Source organism: Sorex fumeus, unplaced genomic scaffold (genome assembly GCF_029834395.1).
Source record: "Sorex fumeus unplaced genomic scaffold, SorFum_2.1 ptg000265l, whole genome shotgun sequence".
In the NCBI taxonomy this organism is placed as follows: Eukaryota; Metazoa; Chordata; class Mammalia; order Eulipotyphla; family Soricidae; genus Sorex; species Sorex fumeus.
In genome coordinates this window covers 41,523,466-41,542,602 of record NW_026606322.1, presented here as the reverse complement: position 1 = coordinate 41,542,602, position 19,137 = coordinate 41,523,466, and the positions used below count along the sequence as shown (strand labels likewise).

The following is a 19,137-nucleotide window of genomic DNA, read 5'->3' as shown; positions in this document are numbered from 1 at the left end:
GTTTTCCAAGCAGTCAGTGAGGCGACCTAGCTGATGCCACCATAGTAGCTGAACTATAAAAAAAAAACACAAAAAACAAAAAACAAGCAATCCTCTCCTGTGTATAATTCATTGCTATCAAAAACAAATTATTTCCCTAATCTTTTGGGAATACATATATCATAAATATACACTTAAAAGTAATATGTATAATTTTACTCTGCAGAAACTGTACTTAGCAATAGTATGACAATCTATTTTGTTATTTTTTTCTTAAAAAATAAGATTTGGGGCAGAGTGATGGTGTGGCAAGCATTTACCCTACAGGCACCAACCCTGTTCTGATCCCTGGCATCCCTTTGGGCTCCTGTGACAGCCAACAATGATTCCTGTGAGCAGAGTTGAGAGTAAGCTCTGATCAACACCCTCACCCCATCCTAAAAAGAAAATTGCATATCACTGTTAATTTTCAATGGATAATTCTGCCTGAAAAACTAAAAAGACCTACCTCGGTCTTTATCTATATTCCTCCTGCATCCATCTGTCTCTAGCCTGATTTGTGAAACCCCTGTGTTCCATTGATTCATCTTAGAAGATTATTGTCCAAAATACTTTGGTATTGGAAGAGCGTTTACTATTTTGACATTCAAACAGCAAGAAAATATTGGGAGAGAGCTTGAAATCTTAACTTCCAAGTAGAAATAATGATAAAGAGGAAATATTTAATAACACAGGCGTCATAATTTTGGAACACATCAATTGAGTTCTAAATTGTACCCAGTTTTATACAATATTTCAAAGAAATATTTGTTTTAAAGGTATAATTATCTGTAAGCATGTTCGTTGTGTTAAGAAAGAAACCTTAATGTTCAAGTACTCACGGGTATGCTTTTGTGAAAAAAAAAAAGGTAATTATACTGTGACAAGTTAATTAAATGTAATTTTACAAAAAGAAAAAAAGCATATTTTAATATATTTGAATGACAAAATATTTAGAATCCAATATCAGTTGCTAGAATTTCCACTGTAGTTACTTAAATGATGAAATGATTATTTTGTTGTAGTGCTGAAGAGCTCCCTCATGAGGAAAGACGTCTGAAATTGAGATATTGAAAGTTGTTTGTACCTGAGGACTCTATTTTTGTCTTGTGTATCTCCTGCTCTTCTCTAACTCCATAAATATAAGTTTGTGTTCTAATCTCCTCTTCTTATAGGAACACTGGTCTTGTTAGTCTTGACCCTGGATGGATTAACTCATTTTAACTCAATTTTCTCTTTAGGATACAGTCCAGGGATGAAGATTTAGTTCAATGTGTTGAACCACATGTTTTGGATTCCTGAGGCCTGTATTCTATTCCCAGCATATCTGGTTACCTAAGCAGCTCTAGGAGTAACCCAAGAGCACTGAATCAGGAATATCCCCAGTAGACCACTGTGCATAGCTCCCAGATCAAGATTAATAAAATAAAACAAAATAAAATAATGATACTTAGCTCAACAAGATTCAATTCTGAAGTACTGGGTTTCAGGAACTCAATATAAGTTCTAGGATTTCAACATATACTTGTTAAAGAAATGCATTTTATCCCGAACAGTAATTAGTAAACAAAAACTGTTTACGTATTTGAAGCAATCTATAGAAAGATGCGTTCAACTTGCTTCTTGTTAAAGCACTATTTTTACTGATGACCTGAAAGATTTCTGATATCATCTTCACATTTACTCTTCCACCACCTGACATTTTTACTCTCACTTCTATACACTGGGGAATTCTCAATAGCAATTCTTCCCAAGTCACTCAACATCTCCTTGTCAATGTCATTTTTAGAAATAAATAAACCTTTTCTGTTTAACATTACTTCCGTTGTGACAAATATATTAACTTAAAACAACATACTTGTAATATCATAAACTTCCTTGATAGTCCAAAATAAATCACAATGTGTTAAAATCAAGGCATTAGCAGAGTGAGGCCCACTCCAGGGATGATTCCAATTCCTTGTCTTTTTTCTCTGTTAAAATCTGTCAATACACACCTTGACTTAAATCTTCTTATTTTCAATCTCAGTGATGGCTTTCCAAGCGTTCCCTACATAGCATTACTCAGACACAGACATTTTAGCATCTCTGTTCCATATTGAAGGAAGGATGACATTGGACCCAATAGGTTTGAAGGTGTGAAATGGTTGTTCTCTATTCTGTACTTATTAATTGAAACATTGAACAATCAGTCCTCTGTGTAGAGGTTTTAGAGTTCTCTACTACCTGGATCTCGGAAACATTACTATTGTGCTAGGGACTTTAATTCAGTTAAACCTATGTTTTTACAAAAATATATTTTCAAAATATAATCATAATAAAAAGACCTTGATCAAAATATTTCACCAAACTTTTGTATGTGTTTTCGTTGTATTCACTACACGAACCAGTGAAGCAAGACTTGAGTTCAGGCAGATTATTTAATAAATGATTCTAGGAAATGCAAATGAGGCACCAGGGATTGTGATATGTGAAAGAGAGAAAATTAATTTAAAAAAATCACTAACTCAAATACTGAAAGCAATTGAAGCTCAATCTCATGGTGCATTAAAACAAACCAAAAAAAGGACTAGGTAATGCACATCAGAACATCCCATTAAGAAACTGAGGATGCAGGGTTTTTTTTTTTTTTTACTGTCTCATATACTTGGTTTGTAGTTATCCCCAAGCAAATGAATTGAAGTAGTATCAGATTTAGTAGATAATGTAAGAGTGTTCCCTTGAAGAAGCTGGCACAAACTGCCAGAGAGAAAAGAATATTAACATAAGTTAATACATAAAGTCAAGTGAGGAAACTGTTGCAATACAGGAAACTGTGGAAGTCACAGATAAATTCTATAGAGGTGTAAACAGATGTGCATATATACCACTGCCACTTACCTGCTCTTTTTTAAAATTCACAGAAATCTTTGAATAAGTGCATTTACTACTTAAGGGTAAGTGTGGAATGATTGTGCACTTCACCTTAAAATTTACATACTGAAGCCATAATGCCTGGTGTAAAGGATTTTAAAGGTAGAACCTTTAGAACCTAATTAAGTCATAAGAATGAAGTCCTGAGTAGAATAAACTGATGTTTTGAAAAAAAAATATAGTCTCTCTTTCTGTACTTTGGAGGAATAGAAAGATAATTACTGATAGCTCAGAAAATTGTGGCCTCATTAAGAATCCAACCATACTGGCACATTGATCTCAAATATTCAGATTCTAAGACTGATGGAAATAAATATTTGAATGAAGTAACCGGCTATTTTTTATGTTTGTATAACAGCTGGAAATGACAAAGACAAGGCAGTAAGTACATCTCTATGAAGACTATGGGAAGAAAGGTCAATTAAATTACAATTTATGTTGAGGCCATCATGACATAATGAATATGAACCATTTTTCAAATAAATTCTTACCCATCTATAACTGTCTTACTTTTTATGCCTAATTCTGAATGTATAGATGATTGCCTTTATCTGATTTCTGCTTACTGTGCCTCATGATTGTAATTTTTATTTGCTCTTATCAGCAGGCAGGGAAACATCATGAACTATTACAGTGAAAGCCTCCAATTCATATATAACACTTTCTGCTCCCATAATGTTTTAGAAACTCCTTTGGTTTGATGTGTGATCACCATGACTTCCCAAATCATTAGACAGGTATTACAGTATTAGTGTATGGGAAATTATTATTGCATCTATACATTTAAATATTCTCCTAACACAATCCAAGGAGTATTGTGATATCAAATCATAAAGTTACAGAGTACGAAAGTCTAATTTGAAATTGTTCACAGAATTAGGGAATTAATTCAATTTGGATAGTGCAAAAGGTCAGTTTTGTTTCCTCCTTTATTCCCATTTCCATTTTAGATATTGGTGAAACAACATCCTGTGATTTCAACTAAACATTTGTAGTACATTATAGAGGATGTATTGATAACTGTGCTTATTGGCATCTTCAGGCTGAAAAGCTGTTCCACATTCTATCAAGTCAATAACTTTGGGACAATAAATATAGTGATGATCAATGGGTTGATTTTTCATTTATTATCAAGATACTTAACTACAATAGGTCCTCAATAGAATAATGAAAACATTAATTTACTTACACTTAAAAGGAAAATCAGTACTCATCAATACAGTGGCTTGGCTCTTCACACGCTACCTGTCTGAATGCAAGTTTACATCCCAGTGAAAACCCAGCAGGACTGTACTACTGTAGAAGAAGGGAGACATCCACGACATTGGCAACTATCACCTGATCTGCCTATTGTCCGTTGTCTACAAGCTGTTCACTCAAGTCATCCTGAGTAGGATTGGCAGAACACTAGATGAAGGACAACCATGCAAGTATGCCAGTTTTTGCAAAGGATTCAGCACAATCGACATAATCACATGATAACCAAGCTCATTGAGGTTTCTCGGGAATTATTGATTTAAAGAAGGCCTTTGATTCTGTTGAGACTGAAGTGGTCATAGAAGCCCTAGCATAACAGGGCGTTCAAACTCAATACATCAGGATTCTCTGTGAGCTGTACTGTGAATTGACTATCAGGATCTCACCATTCTACAGGGAGGTGATCATTGACATCAAGAGAGGGGTTCACCAAAACTCTTCAGTGCCGCCCTCAAGAACATCATGTGACAACTGGAATGGGAAGGAATGGGGGTGAAGATAGACGGTCGGCAAGTACACCACTTCCACTTCACTGATTGCATTGTTCTAATAACACCAAACATCAGCCAAGCTTCACAAATTCTTGACAACTTAGACTGTGAGTGTGGAAAGATCGGACTACAGATGAATCTCATGAAGGCAATGTTTATGAGAAACAGTCTCATTCCTGATGTTTCATTTGCTTTCAATGGAACAAACATTTCCTAATGCAACAGTTATGTGTACCTAGATCCAGAAGTCAACATGACGAATGACCTGGCACCTGAGTTGTGCAGGAGGAAGAGAGCGGCTTAGAAAGCCTTCAAGAGAGTCTAAGAAATAGCTAAGAGGAGGAAGAATCTACGATGCCAGGCACATATCTCCAATTCTACTGTTCTTCCTGCGTTAAAATAAGCCTCAGGGATCCGGACCCTATGAAAACAGGATGAGAACTCTATTCGGGTTTCCCAAAGAGGAATCGAAAGAGCTATGCTTGGAGTATCACGCTTCACTCAAATGAGAGAAAGAATCTGGAGTTCAGACCTCCATTGACGATCAAGAATCAGAGACATTGTCTTGTTTGCCAAGGCATTGAAATTCAGATGGGCTGGACATGTAATGAGATTTGAAGACAACTGCTGGAATAGAGCTATTACCGACTGGATTCCACAGGACGTCAAAAGATACCGTGTCCTCCCACCTATGAGATGGTCAGACTTCTTCATCAAGACCCTGAACAATCAGTTTGAGGCTCTTCATGTTCCTAGAAAGAGCAGACGCCATTGGGCTACACTAGCACGCGACAGGGATGGATGGAGAAGTTGCTGGCGCCTGCTTGAGCAAATTGATGAGTAACGGGATGTCAAGTGATCAAGTGATCAAGGAAAGGAAAATAGAAAATAGTTCCCATCAAACTACCTGGCTAGGTAAAATAAGTGAATCAAAATGATAATAATAAAAAGCTGCACAACAAATTTCAGCCAGTAGAACCTGTAGAAAATCTCTTAGATGGAGATTACAGGGATTGAGGGAGTTGAAGGGGTTGGGACACACATGAAAATGCTCAGGTCTTATTCATGAATCTCTGCTCAGGGATCACACTTGGTTGGTTCTGGGAACCATATGGAGTGCCATGAATTGCACCTAGTTGGCTGAGTACAACACAAATGTCCTACTTGCTGTACTATTATTGCTCCAGCTCAAAATGCATAGAATTTTTAAAGTGAATTTTCTGAGTCAAAATGAATTATGAATCAATATTTTTGGTTTAGATTTTTTTCTGAAATGTTCCTATTTACTAATTTATTCAAGTGGTTTGGATTATAAGGCCTTTATTTATGTGTGTGTGTGTATGTGTGTGTGCGTGTGTGTGAAGTTAGAATGCATGAACCAGAGAGTATTAAAGAGAATAAAATCTATAGATCTATAGCATTTCTACTTGATTTTTGGCTCCTAAAAGAAAAATAGTTTCTTGAAGAACCTCTTTTCATATGGCTTAAATTTTTTCCAGGGCTTGTATAATCTAAGGGTCTTCACAGTATATATCTTTTTTTAATTTAAATAAATATTTCACCTTTTAAACATGCTAAAGTAACATTTTTTTGCACAAATGTGCATGTTTTTCTGATACATTTCCATTTCCTTAACATAGTTTTCAATTATCAACAGTTGAACTCTTGTGTCTGTTTTTTTTTCTTTTTTGCTTTTTCGATCACACCCAGGAATCCCAGGAATTATTCCTGGCTCTGCACTCAGGAATTACTCCTGGTGGTGCTCAGGAGACCATATGGGAATCGAAACTGGGTCTACTATGTGCAAAGAAAACACCCTACCCACTGTTCTATAGCTCCAGCCTCTGCTCCTGTCTCTTTTTTAGCCAATCTTTACCCAGTCTCCCTACTGATTAACTTCTTTGTTATTGTCAGAATCAAAGTTTATTTATGTTTTATTTTCTTTTTATTTTTTTCTGAAATTTTAACTATCAACATTCCTCTGCTCTTTGTCTTATGCAAAGGCAGCTAATCCTGTTCTCCTTTATTTCTGCTTCCTAACTGGTCATTCATGACACACTTACTACAATAATACTTATTTCTGTTTCATTCTATGTTGGTGATTGCCTTGCAGAATCCAACTAACACACACTATATATCTATCCTTTTTACCCAACTGCCCTCAATCACAAATTATTTTCAGCCATTCCATGCACTCTAAGGTCTCTATGTCCTATCAATTTATTTTTTTCTGGATTCTTTTTCAGGTTTTAAGTTTTAGACATTTAGAAAAAATATTCTTCTTAACAGAGAAAGGAATGGAAATCTTTCCTTAAAGATCAAGGGTGGGTGATTATCATTGTAAAAACTGAAAATTTATACACTATCAGCAATCACTGACTGTTCAGGAACTACAACAATGTATCCTGGGTGTTGTTGAACAGCAGGAGTTATGGATGAGTCTGCATTGTTTAGGTTGTCCACACCACTCATCTCCCAGAAAAGCTGACCATGATTAGATAGATAGTGAGTCAGGTTAAAGTTGGCAGCAGATCCAGTGATGGTAACTTTTCTATAAGTAGATCCTTCCTCTGGATTCATAATTTTGATTTGTGCCCCGGAGATGTGAGAGATCTCATTGATTTTAGTGCCTTGATGACCGATTATACAATCAAATGATTCTGAATGGAAAATTCATGAGAAATAGTCTGAGCAAATGCATCCAAGTCTGCACAATAGCATTTCACCTTTGGCGAGCCGTATTAAACGTGTCTGCATTCTCCGTGGCCATGCAAAATGGGCAAATGAGATGGTTGTATTGTCAGCTGGTGGAGTTTGGTTGAATGGTAAAGGCCTCTAGAGGTGGCCCCTCCAGGTGATGATTGAGACACATGGTGTATGATTGCTGTAGAACCTGTCCTGACAACCTTCAAAAATGATTTGAAAAACTAGACAAATTGGGTGGGTACAGATGGTCACGCCCTTTGAGGGGACTGGGACAGGGTCAGCAACATGACCATCCAAATATGTTTTACATACTCAATGATAAATGGCAGAATGCCAGTAGTAGTGATGGCCGGCTCACTGGAATTGGAAGCATATTCCCCGTCACTTTGACCTGAGCTCATGGAACTCCTATTTCCTTGACTTGCAATGCTTTTTCCGGTGAGTAAAACCACACTGAGGAGCAGGAATCACCAGCCTCAGGTGACTATGGATCTACCCGCAGCTGTGCTATTGGTTATAGAGCTGCTAATGCTCTGTCCACTATGTCAATGATCATAGCAAAGGCTTCAAAGATGACATTAATCAGTCCAGCCAAAGTGAATTTATTTCAGGATAATTCCCTTCTGAGATGCTCCACTCCCTTCCCACTTCCTCTTCACATAAAAGGGCATAGTGGGAAGAGCACCCCACCCGCCCACATCCCACCTCCAAAAGTGGATAGGGGAAGTGGAAGAGGAAGAGAGAAAAGAAGGAAATGTACAGGCAGAAATATAAATATATTAATAGGTATATCACTTGGGTATCACTGTATCACCCTCGTCCCATTGTTCATCGATTTACTCAAGTGGGTGCCAGTAATGTCTCCATTAGTCCCAGACCTGAGATTTGAGATAAGCCTCTCCTTACTCGTCTTTTCCAATGCTGACATATTGGAGGCTCTTTCACGGTCAGGGGAATGAGGCCTATTATTGTTACTGTTTTGGGCATATTGAATACACCACAGGTAGCTTGTCAATGTCTGCCATGCAATCACTTGGGGTATGAGAAATTTTCTTTTATTTTGTTTGAAGGCGATACTCAGTGGTGTTGAGAGCTTATTCCTAGCTCTCGGCTCAGGGATGTCTCCGGGAACTGCTCACTGGATCACATGGTATGACAAGGATCAAACTAAGGCTGGCCGAGTGTAAGACAACTGCTTAACCTGTTGTAGTTTTGCTCCAGCCCTAGAGCATGGATATTTTTCTCTGAATGAGTATGAATGACTTTTTGAGGACCTGCTATTGATGAAAGAAATAGAATTTACATTTGTTTGTTTGGGTGCCACACCTTGTTATGCTAAGTGATTATTCCTCTCTCTGTGCCTAGGGATTACTCTGACTGACCTTATGGGGTCCAAAAGGTTAAGCCTTGTTTAGATTTATGCAAGACAAGTGTCCTATGATTTTCTATCTCTCCAATCTCAATAGTGGTTTTCTTTTAGTTTTTAAACAGTTGAAATTTAATTTGAACTTGGCAAAAATCCACTGAGAGAGGAGAAACTACAAAGATGAAATTGTAATACCACAGTGAGAGATTGACCCATGTCTACTGATCTTAGGTCGACAATTTAAAAATAAAAGTGCAACAAGTCTATTTGCATTAGCAGAATATTAATGAAGAAGTTAGAAATGAAGAAGGGAAAGGGAATGACAATTGAGGAAACCCTAAAGTTCTATTAGACCCTAAAGTTCTTGGATATGTTGTCTTTAAAGACTGAGAAATATTCCCAGAATTCTCCAGTGGGGTTTTTGAGAGAAGATCAAAGGACAATATTGTCACCTACAATACTAAATTTAAAAAAGACAGTATATATGACGTGTGTGACACACATGTATTTTTTACTTAGTGAGGGACTTATTCTGTAGGGTACATGGAAATTCTATTAGGATTTTTAGAACATTGACAAGACCAGCCACTACTATTAAAATAAGTAGTAAAAAATAAATTTGTCATCAATATACAGAACTGTGATATTAATTTCCAGAAAAAATTCATAATTCTTGAAATAAGTTTATATACAACCATCAAAATTTTTGTCCATACATATAAAACAAAATATCCTGCAGACTTACATTTTTCACAAACTTTAGACCTCAGGTTGGCAATTGCCCTGGGATTCCTTGAAAATCAAAGTTTAATACTCAACATCATTGATATGACCTTGTGTTCCTGATAAATGGAAGCATTAGGGCTCTACCCAACAGGGTTGCATTTCCCACCTGCATTTTGACCAGTTTCTTTAATGACCTTGCCAGCTGATATAAATTGCTTTTGGAGGGAGCTCAGAGAAGTGTTAGAAAGCTTAAAGATTTTGCTTCGGGTTAAAGTAATGGCTTTTAATAGCAAGGGGAAAAAAAAGTGGCAATTTCTGACACATAAAAATACCTCTTTTGATTTGACAGTAGATAACAAGCACTTCCTTTTTTAAATAGCAAGGAGAGGTGTTATTTATAAACTTACTAAATAAAATATACTAACACAAATGATATCCGTACTTTTGTGTGTTCATTGTGACCTCTGTCTTGTCATTCTTAGACTATTTCAGCATGTTGTCTATTAATTTCAATATAGCCTCATTTCAGTTTATTTATGTCAAAAAATTCGCAGCTTTACATATACCTATGTTAAATATCACACCTTTATTAAAATACCATCAAAGGCAAAAGTTGATTTTTTTCTTAGATTTATAAATATATAAAATTTTGTGATATTGCAAAGATATTCCATATTTTGTTGGGTAGTCTATTATCTTAAATTGAAAATATATAGTCAATTAAATGATAAAAATAAAAAACATCCTCAGAAACAAAATGAAGTTAATTCATTTTGAATTAACATGTAAAGTTAATAACTGTATTTTATATTCACCACAGGTGACATAATTAACACAATCTGAAGCCGCTTCAGATTTTTTAATGTATGACTGCATGAATTAATAAAAATACACAGTAAAGACATGAAATAATGCATAATTTTAAGTGTAAATTTCACAGACATGTACACACACAAACCATTCATGCGAGGACTATTAATATAGTTGACATGTGTGTCTTAGAGTTTTTCTGGTCTAAATAGACGTTATTTGTTTAATATACATACATGCTCCAGATATCACATACACTCTCCAATATGCTTTTTATATTTAAATACTTTCTATATTTGAAAATATCTATTTTTTACCAACTTACTTGACAATATATTAATCATATCTTACCCTTACTCTATTAATATTTAATCCCAGGAAAACTAAAGATGTGAAAATAAATGCAACAGAGTACAATACTTAACTTAGAGTACTGTGCATTTGTATTTAAAACAATTTGAAGAGCAAGGTAAAACATACAAAAGCTATACTAACATTCACTAGTAAAACAATCAGACTATTAAGAATCATTTGGGAAACATTAGGAGTAATTTAAGTTGAACAAAACAATTGCAACATCAAATTGCTTTGGGGAGTAGTTCAGGAAAATTTACCTTATTCTAGTCTAACATGTCATCTGGCAAAATGTTTCCCTTTGGAATTTCCTGGCACACTTTTATTTCATGCTGATTCTGTAAGGGTATTCTAATGCTCAAACGAGTTTGGAACATATAATTATGTTGGAATTTTTTTCTCCAAAGTATACAAAGTATCACTAAGGAGCATCAAGTTGAGGCATTAATATAAAATTCTGTTTACTAAAATTCCAATTGGTCTATACATTTATTTCTGTTTATAGACCTAAACAAATTGAGACTTTTGCAGTAAAAACTCAATTTTACCTATCAATCATTGTGGCATAGTCTGTGACCAAAATTATGGCTCCAGAAACTACTTCCAATGTAACTCAAATATTTGGTTGCTATGACTAAGATATAATATAGCTAGAAAATTATAAATTGCTTTTGTTTGTATGATGCATGAACGTGTAGGCAGTATCATAAAACTGTCTATGTCAGATGCTTATATATTTCTATTTCCACAAACATTAATTCACACTTCCTTGAAAAGTTTTCCTAACAGAAAAATAACTGATGAAAAGACTAATTTTTTCATAACTTTTTTGCTTACCCCTTTTGTTAAAAAACAAATATGGGTTGATATTTCTTCCTTTTCCAAATCTGTGATGGATTTAAAAATTCCTGTAGAGGATAGACTAAACATTATAATGAAGACAGGTTAAATAATTGGAGCATAATTCTGATAGAAAATTTGTACCAAATCATTTGATATTCATACATAATTTTTATTAATAAATTACATTATAAATACGTCAAATATGTATTTGGAAGTGTGTTTCTGAGGCTGTTGAACATCATTTATCCTATTTTATAGTTTCAGAAAAATGCAACTTTACTCATAAGGTGTAACTTACTTCACAAAAGATGGTATAAATTAATATAGCACTGTCCTCCCATTGTTCATTGATTTGCTGAAGCGGGCCCAGAAATGTCTCCATTGTGAGACTTGTTGTTACTGTTTTTGGCATATCGAATATGTCACAGGTAGCTTGCCAGGCTTTGCCATGCAGGCGACATACTCTTGCTAGCTTGGCAGACTCTCTATGAGGGGTGGAGGAATGGAACCTGAGCTGGCTAAGTCTGCTGCATGCAAGGCAAACGCCCTACCGCTGTGCTATTGCTCTAGCCTGGAATAAATTAATAGTTCAAAATTAATATTTCAAGAGATTGGCCTATAAACCTGAATTTTTCTCATTCTTCCATCCTTTACATCAAAATTCCTTTCCATTAAGAATTTGGTTTTTGCGATGACTACTTCAACAAAGTTAAAAAAAAAGTGTATTTTTCCTGCTGTATTGACTCAGTATCAAATCATTTTCATCTAACCATACCATTAAGAAATCAATTCACCTGCCAATATTTTGCCAATTTTTGATCATTCTTCAGCGATGGTGACCCATATATCTCTAACTCTATTTACTCAGGGAATAAAATATTCAATAATAATAATAATGTTGTATAGAGGGTGTCAAAGCTGTTTCCATTGATATCTTTCATATGACAATATCAAAAGAACCATATGTTTCTCCCTGTCAGTGATCAGATTGATTCTTCCCAGTTTTGTACCTCTGATCACCTTGCACAAGTTACTAACACCAAACTTGAGGAAATCAAATTTGTATTCTTGCCAGTTTTCAAATAGATAAGAGTAGAGGTGTTTATCTTAACAAGGGAATCAGGCTAGTAAATAGTGTATTTTCGTCACCAGAGCAGGAATTCCGTGGTACTCTCGAAGACCTTCTTCATTCTGAGCAACTTGTATTTGGATTCCTCAGGTGTAACAGGATGAGCAACACATCATCTAATTTGTGTTATAGATCAATAGATCAATGGAAATCCTCTGCAGTTTTATCCATATTGATGGCATTCATAAAGTGAATAGGGTAGGTTGTATTAGTGGGAACTTTAATATCAATTTTAGTCTGAATGATGCAGATTCTGTTCACGTCTTAAAAATATACAATATGAGACTAATATCCAAGACCAGGGGAAATGGCCCAGGAGGACAGGTCAGTGGTTGAAAGTTACCACTGTTTGCGGTGGTGGGGAGAGTGATAAGATAGTAGTTCAGATAGAATGACAGTAATAGTTGGAAGTGATCACTCTAGACAAGAACTGAGTGTTAAAAGCAGGTAAAGGGATATACATGATAACCCTTAAGTATCTCCATTGTAAACCATAAAGCCCAAAAGGAGAAAGAGAGGGAGAGAGAGAGAGAGCGAGAGAGCGAGAGAGAGAAAGAGAGACAAAGAGGCAGGAGGATGTTGGGGGAGTTTGGACATGGTGGAGGGAAACTGGGGACACTGGTGCTGGGAAATGTTCACTGCTGGAGGGATGGTGTTGGAATGTTGTATGACTGAGACCCAATCATGAAGTCTATCTCAAGGTGATTCAATTAAAAATAAAAAAAGATTTTATTCACTTTATCAACTGCGAGATCATATTTAAGCCCATAGCTTAGGAAACATTGGGTGAAGATACTATTTTAGTTGGTGGGGACCAGTGGATGGACAATAAGCATACAAGCCTGCCAGTGTATTCAGCATCAATGCTTTGGGGCTCCTGGATATTCCCATTCTTCTTGGAAATGCAAGCATGATAGCGTGAAATGTGGAAAAAACGAGAAGAGAATTATTAAAGAAAATTTAAAGAAGACATTATGTGCTTCAAATAAACAAAGATAGACTAACAAAAATTGACTAGATACTGTGTTATTTATAGTCTATTATTTTTCTATACTGTTATAATATAGCTGTACTTTCACTTCTTTATATTTATGAAAATAATTACATTGGATTTTACCTAAATAAGGTATGCACAGACAACTGCAAATATACATGTGACTGCACGTAAAATGTAAAGCATACTCATCAAGAGATATTGATTGAGTGTTTGGTATTTCCAGGATCGTTTTGAATTGAATACAGTAAGCAGACCCTACTTCTAGAAGAAGAGAAACAGTGACTTAATGTAATGGTAAAACATCAAGTCACATCTTACAGTAGAAGGAAGGATAAACTGCACCGGCTTTCCAGAAGAAATGCTATTTCAGATGGCATCTAAGGATAGGAAGTAACTTACAACAAGTAGAAGAGAAACTTGAAGAATTGAGAAGAACATAATAGAGGATAGTAGGAAACTTTGTAGCAGAATTAAAACCACACAATAGAAAAAGAACAAAGTTCAGCTTGGTCAAAAGGAAATAAAAAGGAATGAAAGTTTTAGTATAGAATGCTGGCTTCTCATCCAGACATGCTTATTCCTCTCTATGGACACACATCATGATTATATCCCTCAACCTGCCTTATAATTTACCTGTGGTCAGATCACCCAGTATTATCTAGTGGAAAGTGAAATGGATCATGCATGTCCTGATTGCAGGTGAGCTATAGATAGTTTCCCTGCTGCCCTTCCAGGGGAGTTGCCTTTCCACCAAATGGTTGTAGACAACTAAACAGTCTTAGTGTTCCTTAATGAATTTCTTCTTTTTAGAAAAAAATGCCTTGATCATTGACTTAGAGTGACAGCTGGCATCTCTGTGCTGATGTGAAAAAGGAATGAATTTATTGTGGATTGAATAGAACTCCCTTTTAGAGATTATACATGCAAGTACCAATACTGTGGACATGGTCATTTTCTACTTTGCCTAAGGGTGATATCTAGAAATACTGCCACCATGCTATGATGAAATACAAGAAGGACAATGACACCACCACCTAGTTTGCCAAAGATTGACCCACAGAATGGGAGTCTCCTAGAATAATGTGCTAGGAATCAGAGACACTCATTACTGAAGCTAATGTAGTTCAAGAACAGAATAGTGTATGCATGCAAATACTTTCAGCATTATGGAAGGGTAACTAATTAAAATATTAATGTTATATTTTGTGCATAGTGCATATTACAATAGCATTTATAAATAAAACCGGTACAACGAAGTGTCTATATTCTAAAATAATGCATCATTTAGCTGATGTAACTATCAGGGTGCTCCTACTTTTTTCCATAAGTACTTAAAAAAAATCATACTCTGGAACCAGAAATTTAACCCATTTACTCCATCTAGTAAAAAAAAAGGAAAAACAAACAAAAAATCACTCCAGTTGCTACTATTCTATTATTTTTTAATGACATTTATCTTAAGGTTTCATACTTTGGTATTACTCCATTTTAGGTATAAAATAGCTTTACTGATAACCAAATCACTCGTTTTATAGAATATTTAAAATTTTCTAAGCTAGATTCTGACTTTTGATTATCGCATATGTTCTCCATCTTAAAGGAAGATTTTTATAAATATAAATATAAGGGTTAAAAATTCAAATGCCTACAGTTACTTTTCTATTGCACCTCCTTTTTAAGGATAGTTTAAGTTTATAATCTCTGTATTTCAAAATTAATTTACACTTTCTACTCATAACACTGGCATTTATTTATTAGATATCTGTCTTCCTTATTAGATTATAAACTCTATGTGGGGAGGTATTGTGCACTTTTCTTGATTATTTTTTACCATTTAATTGTCTTCTAGTAGTGTGCAATATACATATATCTATAAATATTTTCATTATCATAAACTATTTAATTAACTATCCAATTGAAAATATTATTTCTCACAAGATTATTTGAAACTTTATATTTTCGCTTACTTATTTCCTTTCTATTGCATACATTAAAATTATTTAAATAGATGTGTTTAGTAAGTAAATACTAAATACTAAATTTAATTAGATATATATTTATTCAAATATATTATTTAAATATGTAGTTAATAAATAGTACTTATGCCATTTTGAAAAATATCCTGAAACAATTTTAACTGTTATGTATAATTATTTTTCCTTGAACTTTATTATTCTCTTACTGGCACAATTCGTCCTAAAGGTTAATCAAAAGAATATTACTATTAGCCAGGAATCTGCACATAGTTGTGTGAGTAGAATATGAAAAAATAGTTGAAATATGAAACAAAAATAAAACTGAATTCTGGGTAAGCACAATTGGTAGTTCATTAGACATTGCCGTCATTTACTATCTATGTTAATGGAATACTCAGCTTGGTTTTGCCATATTTTTAATGCATTTGATAAAATAATATTCTTAAATTGCTTCATAAACTGTAAAATATTATTCAAATACCTTATCATTAATTATATACAGGCATGCAAAAAGTTTTGTTGTGTTATTTTAAAATCAGCTCTTGGTTTTAAAAGTAAGTCTAAGAGAGAAAATACTCAGATTATTTGTTATAATTTAGATGAATGTAACAATCAATTCTGTTGAATGAAATCTTTGATTGGCCCTTATTAAAAAATTTACATTTTAGACTTTTTTCCCTCTTGCTATAGTCTTACACAGTCTCATATATTTTCCCTTTAGATCTAATATCTAATTGTCATTTTTATTCTCTACTTTATAATACCTGTCATTGGATAATAGAAGAATCAATCAAATGCTTTTTTCCCCCTTCATGTCCCTGCAGCAACAGAACTTTATTATTTTTACTCCAGTGACACTGAGAAGCTTGAATCAATATTGACAAAACATCAGGCCTTTTTGAAAAACCTTGCTATGATAGTACTCAAAGCTTAACCATTTCACATCTTTTATGCACAGGGTAACTCAAAATTTATTTTCCTCACAAACACGTGAAATTTAATCCTTCGGAAAATCATTTATTTGTATTTAAAATGCTGTCATGATAATTGACTTCAAAGGCTTGCATTTTTCTCAGTGTGTGAGAGAAACAAACCCTAAGCTAAGAAAGTTTATATAATCAGATTTTGACGAGCTATATTTCTTGTGAAGGGAAAGCAGAGTTTAGCAACAATATGTTGTTGTTCCTACTAGTGATAGAAAAATTGAGTTCCTAATCAAACTACTAGAAAATAAAATACCTTGCAGATAAATGAATACTTAAACAATTCACTTTGCTTTTATCAGATTTGATCACTAGAAACGTACTCCAAATACAGGCATACCAAACCCTTCCTGTTGAAATAGTTCCAACATTATTCTTCCTGTTATAAACTTTTCAGTAATATAGCAGATAGTTTAAGGCCCTCCCTTATGTAGAACTTGTATTATTTATTGTAGAATTTCATGTACAGTCTTCTAATATATTTTTTTCTACAATTTCAATAGAATCTCTAAATTTGCTGCTCTGGAGCAGGTGGATATGATCTAGGCAGGTAGACAGGAAAGGGCCCTCATGGTAACGAAATTCTTAGAAAGTAGTAAACTTAATTAGCCCTAAGACCATTGGAATCCACTTGTGAGCACAGGAACTAAGACCTGATAAGACTATTAGAGTATTATATCTATACTAATTTATTTATGTAGAAGTAAACTGAACATCCTCACAAAATGAATTCATTGAAATATATTTGCATTTTTGCAATTATTAGCTTAAATTTTCTTTATGAGGAACTTTGCATAAAAAATAAGCAAAACTTAATTTAATCACATGGCATGATAAATTTTTACAATTCATATTACTTTTATCACGGTTTATAATATCTATTCAACAGAAAGTTTGTGGAAGTAAAATGGGGCAGAAGTTAAATTTCTTCAAAAGGTCAATTGTACTAGATAATAATAAATGTATAAAACCTCCATGCTCCATCTAGAAGAATGGAACTTTCTGTCGCTGTCACTGTCCTCCCATTGTTCATCAATTTGTTCAAGCAGGCCCTGTAACATCTCCATTGTGAGACTTGTTGTTACTGTGCTTGGAATATTGAATACGACACTGGTAGCTTACCAGGCTTTGTCAGGTGGGCGAGATACTCTCGGTAGCTTGCTGGACTCTCTGAGAGGGGCAGAGGATTGCCCAGGTCGGCCACATGCAAGGCAAACGCCCTACCCGGTTTATGTTTTTAAAATTAATAAAAGGCAAAAACTAAGTTCACAGTTTTCATATACCTGAACGATTGGTGGTAAATGTTTATAAAAAAATGGAATATTTAAACAAATCTACCTTGTTTATCAAAGGCATACATCTTTTTGAAAACAGAGATGATGTTTTGAAATCATTATTGATTTATGAAAACCAAAGAAGCAAACTAACATGTTGGACTTTGTTGTCAAGCAGCTCATTTAGGAAAACAATAATTTCATGAGGAAGTACAGTCACGGTTACGGTCCTCCCGTTGTTCATCGATTTGCTCAAGCGGGTCCAGTAACGTCTCCCTTGGACACTTACTTGTTATTGTGTTTGGCATATTGAATACACCACGGGTAGCTTGCCAGGCTCTGCCGTGCGGGCAAGATACTCTCAGTAGCATGACAGGCTCTCTGAGAGGGGCGGAGGAATCAAACTCGGGTCGGCCATGTTGGCCGCTTGTAAGGCAAACACCCTATCGCTGTGCTATCCATGCACATGAGGAAGTACAATTTATGAAATTGAGACTGTGTAAAATATTTGCAAGAAATCAATAATTATGTTGAAAATGAAATGAATATCTTCAAGGATTTGCTTTTGCATTTAGTTCCTGCTCTTTTATTGTAGTTTCTTTGTGTTAATTTTCTGACCTCATTAACATTGTAATGACATCTATTTTAAAATGAAGCAAAAAAGAATGAAAGCATACACTTTGTTCATGAGGCACAAGATGGAGAGGTAATCTATTATTAATATAGCACAGTAGGTAGGGCCTTTGCCTTGCACATGACCAACCTGGGCTTGATTCCTCTGTCCCTCTCAGGGAGCCCAGCAAGTTACCAAGAATATCCCACCGCTCAGTAGAGCCTGGCAAGCTCCCTGTGGTGCATTTGATATGTCAAAAACAGTAACAATAAGCCTCACAATGGACACGGTACTGGTGCCTGCTCCAGCAAATCGATGAACAATGGGAGGACAGTGCTACAGTGCTAATTTCATAATTAGCCCCTAAACAAACAAGTAAAAACTACACATGTCAATATATGTGAACATGTTTAAGATGATTTTATCAGTAAACTCTCTAAGAGCTTGAGAGATAGTATAGCAATTTAGGTATTTGCCTTGTATGTGGATGACCAGGGTTCAATCCGTGGAACCATATATAATCCCGAGTCCTTTCTGGAATAGTCTCTGAGCACAGAGTCAAGAGTCAGGCTGACAACAGCCTATTATTACACAAAACAACAACAACAATCCCCCAAAACTATCTAAAACTTACTTCCAATAGAAAATATAGGATTTAATCATTTATTCATTAGAATATGT

At 34.9% G+C, this 19,137-nt stretch overlaps 1 pseudogene; it reads right to left on the bottom strand.

Moving 5' to 3' along the window:
• Positions 1-7,034: 7,034 nt before the first annotated feature.
• LOC130018495 (poly(rC)-binding protein 2-like) overlaps positions 7,035-19,137 on the bottom strand; it is a 46,428-nt pseudogene continuing 34,325 nt past the window's right edge.